Source organism: Microtus pennsylvanicus, chromosome 5 (assembly GCF_037038515.1).
Source record: "Microtus pennsylvanicus isolate mMicPen1 chromosome 5, mMicPen1.hap1, whole genome shotgun sequence".
Taxonomy (NCBI): Eukaryota; Metazoa; Chordata; class Mammalia; order Rodentia; family Cricetidae; genus Microtus; species Microtus pennsylvanicus.
In genome coordinates, this window is record NC_134583.1 from 61,121,988 (window position 1) to 61,132,758 (window position 10,771).

Sequence of the window (10,771 nt, forward strand, 5' to 3'; positions counted from 1 at the left end):
CAGAATAGAAAGACCATAAAAGTTAAAGGAATATGGAAAGGAAAAGGATCCCTCACCCCAAACCCCTGGATTGAGAATCAGAAACAAATAAGTAGCTGGGCTCAGCGGCACTTGCCTGGAATCCCAGTACTTCAGAAGCAAGAACTCTAGGAGTTCAAGGCCAGCCTGCTCCTGGTGAGTTCCAAGGACACCCACGACTACCTAAAGAGACCCTATTTCAAAAGCCAAAATAACAATAAATACTCACAAACAGGATTAGAAACTATGTTAAAGTAAAAACATGTCTTATTGTATGTATTGCATACCACATGTTGCCTGAAGAGGTCAGAAGGCAATCCCCAGAATTGAAGTTAAAGACAGTTGTGAGCTCCCATATGCATATGAGTGCCAGGAACTGAGCCCTGGTCCTCTGTAAAAGCAACAAGAGCTCGGAACCACTGAGCCAACTCTTCAGCACTGACTGGTCTTTTTTTTTTTTTAAACTATTTTGTTGTTGTTATTTTAATTTGTTTTAGTACATAGGTGTTTGCCTGTATGCACATATGAAAACCTGTATGCCTACTGCCCAAAAAGGCAAAAAGAGGGAATCAGATCACCTGAAATGGAGCTGCAAACAGTTGTTAAGTGCTAGGAATCAAACCTGGGTCCTCCAGAAGAGCAATAAGTATCGTTAAGTGCAAGCTTAACTTGGAATAAGTATACCAAAACATTTTAATCTTTAAATTTTTTGAACATTGTAATTTCAAAACCACCAAAACCATACATACAGCTTACTACTGACACTTTGGGGAGACTCTCAGGAAGTTCATGGTCACACTTGTGTGTATACTATGTTCCCCTGCCTCAATGCCAATTCTGGAGTCTATATTAAACTCTGTTAATAAGCTAGGTCTGCAGCCAGGTGGTGGTGGCATACGCCTTTAATTCCAGCACTTGGGTAGCAGGAATAGGAGGATCTCTGTGAGTTCGAGACCAGCCTGGTCTACAGAGCTAGTTCCAGGACAGGCTCCAAAGTTACAAAGAAACCCTGTCTCGAAAAACAAAAACAAAACAAAACAAAATCTAGATCTGTTTCATACATAAAAAATTAAGTTTTTGAAATTCTTTTCTGCAGCACTTGGTTTTACCTGACCAGAGACTCCTGAAAAGAACCCTTCTGGATGCTACAGGAGCTAGTACAGGGCTAGGGCTACTACTCCTGCTGCCACTGGCTGGAACATACTTCATTACAAAGACAAAAAACAAAAAACTGAAATCCAGACAGGCCATGGTGGTGATGGGCACCTTTTTTAATCCCAGCACTTGGGAAGCAGAGGCAGGCAGATCTCTGGCCTAGAGTTCCAGGCCAGGCAGAGCTGTTACCCAGACAAACCCTGCCTTGAGAAGCCAAGCAGGAGGAGGGGGTCCTAACTATCATGCACTGCTTGAGTTCTATCAATTGTGCTAGCATAATGTCGAAACTGACAGGGGAGCGGCTGTGGGAACCCCTGAACCTGCAGTCTACAGGAAGTTAGGATAACCTGGCAATACCCACCGCTAGCATGTAAACGGCACAATCTTGTAAGACTGAGTCACTGGCATGTGGGGTCTGTGCTAATTCCAGACACTATCAGAGCTGAGTTGCTGGACACTCAGTTACTGCCAGAAAACTGCTGGAACAATGTAATTAGTAACCTCACAAACAGATGCACACATTAAACCAACTTCTCCAGTGCTCACAAGACATTTTACTGCTTGCTGGAATCACAGAATCTATGCTGTCATATAGCTGCCACCAGCTCAAGAGGACTGTTGGCCATTTTCAACACTAGGATATCAGGTATTTCAGTCAGACCCATAAGTACTTGGTAGAGTATGAAGAAAAACTAGGACTGGAGACATGGCTCAGTAGTTTAAGAGGGTGTACTGTTTTTCCACAGGACCTGAGTTCATTTCCAACACCCACACTGGGCTACTCACAACTGCCTGTAACACCAGCTCCAGGGACGCTCTTCCTACGTCCATGGGTGAGTGTGTGCACACACATGGACAATTACACAGACACACATACATAAATGACAATAAACCATGGGGGGTGGGAAACACTAAAGAACTATTTGGACCTGTCAAAGAAAACACAGATGTTGTAGAAATACAAAGTTTGAAATGATTTTCTTCAATCGCTTTGGCTGTTACTTCACATTTGTACTAGTTCCCAGGTCAGTCAGGAATTAGCTCAAGTGTTCAAAAGTAACTGTTGAAGCCTCCAGAGAACTGTTGTTAAATAACAATAATCACCACGCGGTGTAGCACAATTAATAAAAACCGAGACAGATACTGGGGTTCAACCCAAAGGCCAGAAAATCAAAACGGCCAGCCACTCTACCTCAATCTGAAAATGGTGATCCTGTCTCCAGGGATCTCAGAATGAGACTGTGTGTGAGAGCTGTCTCCTCCCATTTTATATTCCTCTCTAGGGCTGGGATTAAAGGCGTGCACCACTGCCTGGTTTGTAAGGGTGACCAGTGGGGCTGTTTTACTCTGTGATCTTCAGGCAAGCTTTGTTTATTAAAATACAAATGAAGTATCACTACAACCCAGTGTCTTCTTCATTATGTACTTTATCCAGACTAAGGAGCCCAAGCATATTTTATTTCCATCTCACCAGCTTCTGATTTGTGAATTCAAATTTTAAATAATAAAAATCTTTTAAAAAATATATCAAGTCTTAGCCAGGTGGTGGTGGTGCATGACTTTAATCCCAGCCCTTAATCGGGGGTAGAGGCAGGCAGATCTCTGTGAGTTCAAGGCCAGCCTGGTATACAGAGAGAGTTCCAGGACAGGCTCCAAAGCTACACAGAGAAACCCTGCCTCAGGGGGTAGGGGAGAAAGCAAGTCCTAAATGATAAGCATAATGGACCCAGAAGCAACCCATGGCGAAGAGTAGCAGAGTCATGCCAGTCCCTGCATCCCTACACTCTTCTCCACACGTTCTCAAGGAGAGCAGGTCCCCAGCCCTCCTGCACAGTGCTGCTCCCTCGAGTTACACAAGTCTCTTCCCCACTATGCCCTTTCCATGACACCCACTTACAACCCTGGCCACATAAATAAAGGCTTGCAACTTTACCCACCTCAACTAAGCTATTCAATGGCTCTAGAAGAGCTTGTAGATTTCATAAAGTTAGGAAGCCCAAAGTAGAATTCTTCCCATGTGCACGAGCTTTCCAGCGACAGCTGAGTAAATGACTAGATAAGTGACTAGTAATTTCAAATAAAAACTGATTTACAAAGACACAAGAACCATGAAAATATTCATAAAAATTAATAGAACTTTCACTATATAACTCACCTCTCCTAAAAACACCACCACAGTTAGGAAAAAAAATGTGTCTTTAAAGGGCTTAACCGTGTCATCACATTCCTGATCCTGCCTCCTAGGACCCACGCTGCTAGTCTCAGTGTCTTCTCTGCGGTAGCCTGACTTCCTCCTCTTGTTTAAACAGTACCCAGTGGATATAAAGCAAATGGAAAGGGCCAGGAAGGGTATTTGTTTTTTTGTGATAAGAGTTTACATAGCCCAGGCTGGCCTCAAAAGTTCTATGTAGCTGAGGATGATCCTGAACTTCTGATCCCCCCCCCCCCCCCCCCGCCTTCACCTGAGCTGACTACTAAAGACTACTGAACTACAAGTGTGGGAGTGAAGCCAGGTGTAAACATTCTTGTTTTGTTTGAAACAGAGTCGTGCTATATAGCTCTGCCTCCAAGCTGGACTCAAGCTTTCAACGATCCTGCCTCAGCCACCTGAGCATGGGGATTCCAAACGTGTGACACCATGTTGACCTGAAGTCAAACACAACACAAAAATGACAGTCTGTATAAATACCGTGGCTATTTCCATCAAACTGCTGTCAACAGGGATACATGGGCTTTCTGTTCAGATTCTACAGTGCGCCACTAGGAACACAACTATATACAATTCAGCATTTTGCACAGCTATTATTAAACCACGCCCACTAGTTATATAAGAGCTTAGAAGCAAAGCACAGTGATACCAAACAATCCCAACATCACTTAGGAGTCTGAGAGAGGAGATCATTGAGTTTGGGGTCAGCTTGGGCTACATTTGAAGATTCTGTCTCATTAAACTGAAATATAACTCAAGGTCCTAAAGTCTCCACTCCGATTTAAATATAATTTGGTCTCTTCAGAAAACAGTCAGGGAGAAACTCCAGCTTTCCATTTGAAACATCCACAACCTCTGCTGCAGTGGGTGCTCTCAATCCACTACTGAATCCTGCTTCATGTATGCCACATTATAAGGGATTCTTGAACAAAGAATTAAGAATTGGTAACAAAGAGGCAGAAGCAGGCGGATCTCTGTGAGTTCGAGGCCAGTCTGGTCTAGAAGAGCTAGTTCCAGGACAGGAACCAAAAGCTACAGAGAAACCCTGTCTCAAAAATCAGAAAAAAAAAAAAAAAAAAGAATTGGTAACAAGGGACTGAAAAGCTGGCTTGGTGGTTGAGAGCATTTGTTTCTCTTGCCGATGACCCAAGTTTGATTCCCAGCACCAATATAACAGCTCTCAATGGACCGAAACTCCAATCCCTGAGATCTGGCATCCTCTTCTGGCTGCCTCAGACAAGGAAGGGAAGCGGTACACATACACACAGGTAAGCAGACATTCTTAGGCATAAAATAATAAAATAAATCTTAAAATATAAAAGGAATTGGTAACAATGCTCAGAACTAAGAAATACAGAAGGCCAAGTACCAAGAATTTAACTAGACTCAAATTCTACTATGTGCCTATAAGGACCTAAAAGAAACTAAGACCAGAGGAAGTGAATCCTGCTTCCCATCCCATAGCTTGCTCTAATCTTCTCAATTTCTGTTTTCCCACTAAAAACATGGCCTTTCAATATACTTTATCCTTAGACTCTGAATATCATAGTGAAGCCCAACAGTCTTATAGGAATTTTTTGTAAGATGAAGCTTTGGGATAAAGAGAGGGAGGGGAAGAGGGCAAAATGTCCTCATTTCTGTTAGAGGAATACTCCTGCTTCAGAGGGGTTCCTCAAACCTTAGGGAAAAAGGTGGCCAGGTGGTGCAGGCTTTTTTTTAATCACAGTATTCAGGAGGCAGAGGAAGGTAGATAGATCCCTGTAAGTTCCAGGACAACCTGGTCTGCAAACATTTCCAGGCCAAGCCAGAGCTACACCAGATATTCTTAGGTTTTGCAGAGGTCTGATTTTTTTTCTTGCATCTTCCCAGACTAGATGCTGTGGGACAATAGTCTGTACCCTGTCACTTGTATTATTTTTAATAAAATGCTAACTGGTCAGTAGTCAGGCAGGTGGTATAGGCAGGGAGACAGGCAGGAATAGAGGCGGAGCAACGAGAAGTCTGGGAAGAGAGAAGTTTCATTCTGCAGTTGTGACCCATACACAGAGGACTGTGATTGCCTCTCCGAAAAAGGTACCAAACCACGTGGCTAACATAGACAAGAATAATGGGCTAATACAAGTTATAAGAGTTAGTAAGAAGCCTGAGCTAGCCAGGCGGTGGTGGCGCACGCCTTTAATCCCAGCACTCGGGAGGCAGAGGCAGGCGGATCTCTGTGAGTTCGAGGCCAGCCTGGTCTACAAGAGCTAGTTCCAGGACAGGAACCAAAAAGCTACGGAGAAACCCTGTCTCGAAAATCCAAAAAAAAAAGAAGCCTGAGCTAATGGGCCAACCAGTTTTATAATTAATGTAGACCTCTGTGTGTTTCTTTGGGACTGAATGACCGGGCAGGACCGGGCGGGACAGAAAACCTCAGTCAACAACTAGATGAAGTAGAATTAACTGCATTCAATACAACAGATGCTCTCACTACTAAAACAAGAAACAGATCTCTCCAACACACCATCTCCTGGACTGACAGGCAGAAAAAGCAATAATGTCTACAAGATGCTAAATACCCCTAAAATGAAGTCCTGCTCTCTGCAGAGTGCTATCAGAGACCTGCCAGTCATCAGAGCTGGTCTAGATCTAACAGTCTCAGTGACAGCATTATTTCCAGTCACTGGGCCCTGAGGTTGAACGCTTCAGCAATGTGCAGCAGGACAGAAAGAGAGTGTGATGATGCTTACCAAATGATGTTTATACTGCTGTACAATGGAGGCTCCTATGCTATATCTTAGTCCCAAACCAAACAATTCAAATCAACTTAAAGATGTGAGCAAGGTCAAACTCTCAAGGAAGCAAAAGTCATCATTTTACAAGTTCCAAAGTATGGTGTTAAATAAGATCACATTTGCATATATCTTAAAGACTGGGCATTTCTCCCTCTTTCGGCATAGCCTAATTCCAAAGAATCAGTTTGCATCACTTTTTGGTGTTATTCTCACTCAAATCTCCTTTTTGGCCCCCAAAGAAATAAAACCTTTCATTGCCTAGGAAAAAAAAAGATACAAGAATTGGTGACACTAGATTTGAACTAAAGGACACTAAGTCAATCGACCTGGTCTGTTACAGAAAGAACTAAGGACACTGTTCCAGCATCAGGAAGAACTGATCCTGGAACACTGGTGTGAACATCTGTAGACAGACACAAAGAGTAATTGTAAGTTATCCAGAGGTAGGGAAACAGCAGTCACCACATAATTACCATTGTTTCGATCTGAGTTACTACTTCTTCACCTCAAAACAACTGGCACTGTACAATTTACTCTCCTCACTACAGAACACATACCAAGACAGTAGTAAAATCAGATTAACTTAAGCCATCTAACGCAATGCAAAACAACTGACCCACAATTTCAAAGTGGCACCAGCTGGTTTTTAGGTTTTCACCTTTCATTGGAATGTGTCCCAAATCCCCCAAACCTTAAACAAACTGACTGGCACCATAGGTCAAAAGGCCAACGCAGCTCCAACGCTCCAAATTCACTTAGATTTAGTTCATTTCCCAAACTTAATTATTGGTCAATGTAGGGGTTAAGGGCTTCTCCCTGTGTTCAAGTCCCCCCGCTGTCAAAAGGTAGGCTCTAAACTGGCTGATGAAGCGTCAGCCTAGACAATATTTACATACTTGAGTTGTAATGAATCATCGAACTGACCAGAAACAGTGGACTCCTTAACACCAAAAGCACTGCATGCCCAGCAGCAGTGCATGAAGTCAGGAGCAAGCAAGCTCTTTAACCTGGGCCTAAGCCATAGATGTGTACACCACGCCAGGTCCTAACAGTTGCAAGTCAATGACAGTTCACATTAGTCATTTACTTGCAAAGGAAGATTGCTGTTAGCATTCCAATAACAAGGTGTGTATCTTCCTTACCCTAGGACAACACCGAAAGCTCTACCCAAGTTAGTTCTGAGGAGCCACCACAGGCTGTAGAGCACTAGAACCTAAACCAACTTCACCATTTCTAATCTGTCTTCAACAAACACCAAAAAGTTCCATTTACCATTTGTAAGACTGCGTTTACTAAAGTCTAAGCAACATTTCTGTCTCTCAACTGCCTGGCTCACAGGACTGATTCAATCAGAGAATACTCCTGTCACTTCTGTGAGGCTGAGAAGGAAAAAAGAATACTCTTTCCATTTTTGCCTACTGTGATACAGCTCAGGAGGGCCAAATCAAGGCGACAACTTGATTAGGCCTCTCAAGTGGACAATCTGTCCAAGATAAGGTTGAACTGGAGATGAATGCCCCCAACTGAAAGCAAAAGTAGACTACATACCTGAGTTACATGCCAATCCAAAGGTGGTGACATAGTGGAAATGCCCCCCCCCCAAAAAAATAAAATAAAATCTAATGTGATCCAGAGGGAACTTTTAGCTCCAACCTACCTCTCGGAATATTCTTACTCACCAGGAGGCCCAGGCAAGAGGAACTATTGCAACACAAATGCTGCCTCTCCACAAAAGAAAAAAAATGTAAAACTCATATCTAGATGGTCATTTGTAGAGCAACATATTATTAGCACGTGCCCAATCCTTCAACCCTAAGTCACACAGAGATGGAAGATGTCTATACTAACACACATTTAGAGTACTTATTACACAATTTTAAATAGTAGCACGTACAGCCATGTATTTTATGGGAACAGGTGTGTCCTCAATTGAACATCCTGCTTATTCCTAAACACATAGCCAAAGTGACCACTGCTGCCCTCTTTATTACTCTTGGCTGGGTGAGCTGCTTTTGTTTTTAATTATAATAGTCCAACAGAACCTACAAAGATAATGATAAAGGTCCAGGAAAGGCAGCAAATTAAACAAAATGAGTTTTTCTATTTCTTCCTCCCTACTCATATTTTGTCTACCTGAGCCCCAAAACTCCACTTCTCTGACCCTATTTCATGCGACCTTTCACTCACTGGACTTACACTCCACCCCCACGCTCTTCTCCCCAGTCCCTAGAACTTGCCAACTTCATTCCAGCCAGTTTCCTAAACCTCCAAGAGTCCTCCCTTCATCTCTGCACGGCTGGCTCCTTTTCTTTAAAGTTCTGCTTAAAGTGTCACCTCAGGAAGGCCTCCCTTCCCTGCATCCCAGTCACCTTCTAGCCCATCACTCCTTGTCTTCAGCATTTAATCAAAATCAGATCTGCTTATTTATCTCCCACTCTGATAAACTCCGTGAGAGTGGACTTTTTTTTTTTTTTTCGAGACAGGGTTTCGCTGTGGCTTTGGAGCCTGTCCTGGAACTAGTTCTGTAGACCAGGCTGGTCTCAAACTCACAGAGATCCGCCTGCCTCTGCCTCCCGAGTGCTGGGATTAAAGGCATGCGCCACCATTGCCTGGCGAGAGTGGACTTTTTGCTTGTGTTCACTTTTGTACACCTAGTGTCTGAAACACTGGCTAGTACTTATAGCCAGTCTTAATTGGATGAATTTTGAATTTTTCATTCAATGGCAAACTAGGTTCCAATGAATGAAAGTAAGACTAGAGATAATTCTTCTGTTTCTGTAAACCATCTAAATACCATAAGTGTACAATTGGGGCATTAAGTATTCCGTTTGATCAGGCCTGAAGGCCCTCATAAATATGATTGGACTCTCTTCCAGCATCAGAAGAACATCTGTTATGATCACCCGAGTGATACTACACACCCAATTCGGTGACAAGGTAAAACATATGCACTTTCTAGTCAAATATGTAGCACTATTTCTTAAGGCATAAAGTTTCTTAGAAGACAGTTCCATAATCAACAGAGGATTTCATTTTTAAAAAATGTATCAGCTGCAAAAAAGAACACTTAACACTTCACTCTGAAATCTCTATGACAGGCTAGAAGAGGCACTGCTTACTCTGTGGTGGTTTTTGTTTGTTTTTTAAACAATATGAAAGAGATCTTTCCAATTATTCTTTCTTCAAACATTTGCATTTGGAATTTGTATTCTGCTAGAAACAAGACTACACACCACACTGTCTCCTATACACAAAGCATTAGCTAAATAAGATAAAAATCAGCACAAGTCGATTGTCACTGAAGACGAGTGTGCCAGACACACAGATGGAGAAAGAGATAAAGAGCTATTGTCCAATTGTAGAAACAACAACAAGAAAAAGTAATATGGGGTTTTCTGTTCTCAGAAGTGCATCATGAAGTGTGGGTGGAGAGAAATCCAGAATTAGCCTAACATCAAATCATTTTGGGAAAGAGTTGACACCATGTAAATTCCTCACACATAAAGTATTTGGAGCCAGAGATCTTGATTCCTGGGCTATGATGCCATTTATGCTTCCTTGCAAGAGGTCTGGAATTCCAGTATCCATAAAAGAAAATGCTCATTAGGACCGGGAGCCGGGCGGCGTTGTGAGGTACTCCCCAGTGTGACACAGACCAGAACTGAAGTACTACAAAGCTTGCAGTTAGGAGATGGGATAGAGGCTGAACACAAAATTCAAAAGAGGTAGCCAAGGTACTAAGTGCCACAAAGGGGACAGGGTGACCAGACTGCCACTCAACCACAGAGAATGAAAGTAGAAACAGGGGTGTGTATGGGGGAGGATAAGAGGTGGGGATGGAAAAAACAAGACATTTGTCACCCCGTCCCACTTCCTAAACAGGATATAGGCAAAGCCTCCAGCCCCATTACCTCAGGCACAGATGGTTATCGTTTGTAGCAAAGGTGCCCAGAAAGGCCTTCAGGTCTGAGCCCCTTAATTCCAGGGCTGTTAACGATTACAGAGAAGGTTGGGGGTGGGGAGGAAAATCAGGGAGGGAGCTGGAGATTCACCCGCCACCTCCCCCTTGGGCTCCTACCTCACAGCTCTTACCCTGGACTTTCAGTTCAGAGTCTGCAGCCCCTACCCGAGCATCTACGACCCCAGGTCCCCAGGCCCGGGATTGAGGGGTGCTGGCGATGGGCAGGCAGGGACAGTAGGTAAGTTTTCTGAGCCTTGCGCGCTTGACACGCCACAGGCTCCCCTCACAGCCTCTTCTTCCAGAGGGACCAGTCCAGACAAGGCGCTGATTTGCACTCCTCCCCTTCCACCACCACCCCCTTTCTCGAAGGAACCGAACCCCCGCCCCTTCATCTCTCAATGCTCCCCCCTTTTCCTCAGCTCCCTCCCCCCGCTCCAAACTCACAGCTGCTCCAGAGGTTCCTCCAGTCAAACCCTTTCTGGAAACGACGGCGGCCCGGCGGGTCCAAACCACCTACCATCCCCGCTTGCGTTTCCAGGCTCCCTACCCCCGCCGCCGCCGCCTTTTCTGCCACCGCGGCCGCCGCCTCCTCCTCATCTGCGGCCCACCGGCGGCGGCCGCCCCGAAGCCCCGCCCCCTCCATCGCCTCCTGCA

At 44.1% G+C, this 10,771-nt stretch overlaps 1 protein-coding gene across 4 annotated transcripts in view; it reads right to left on the reverse strand.

Annotated features, from left to right (window-relative positions):
• The window catches only part of Dcun1d3 (defective in cullin neddylation 1 domain containing 3), a 42,032-nt gene extending 31,273 nt beyond the window's left edge, over positions 1 to 10,759 (reverse strand). For 3 of the 4 annotated variants that reach the window (XM_075972053.1, XM_075972054.1, XM_075972056.1), the window contains exon 1: positions 10,562 to 10,759. The gene's annotated coding sequence lies outside the window, so the exon portion shown is untranslated. Of the gene's footprint in view, positions 1 to 10,248; positions 10,441 to 10,561 lie in introns of those variants that run through there. The other variant, XM_075972055.1, reaches the window with a different exon arrangement.
• Between the last annotated feature and the right edge of the window lie 12 nt (positions 10,760 to 10,771).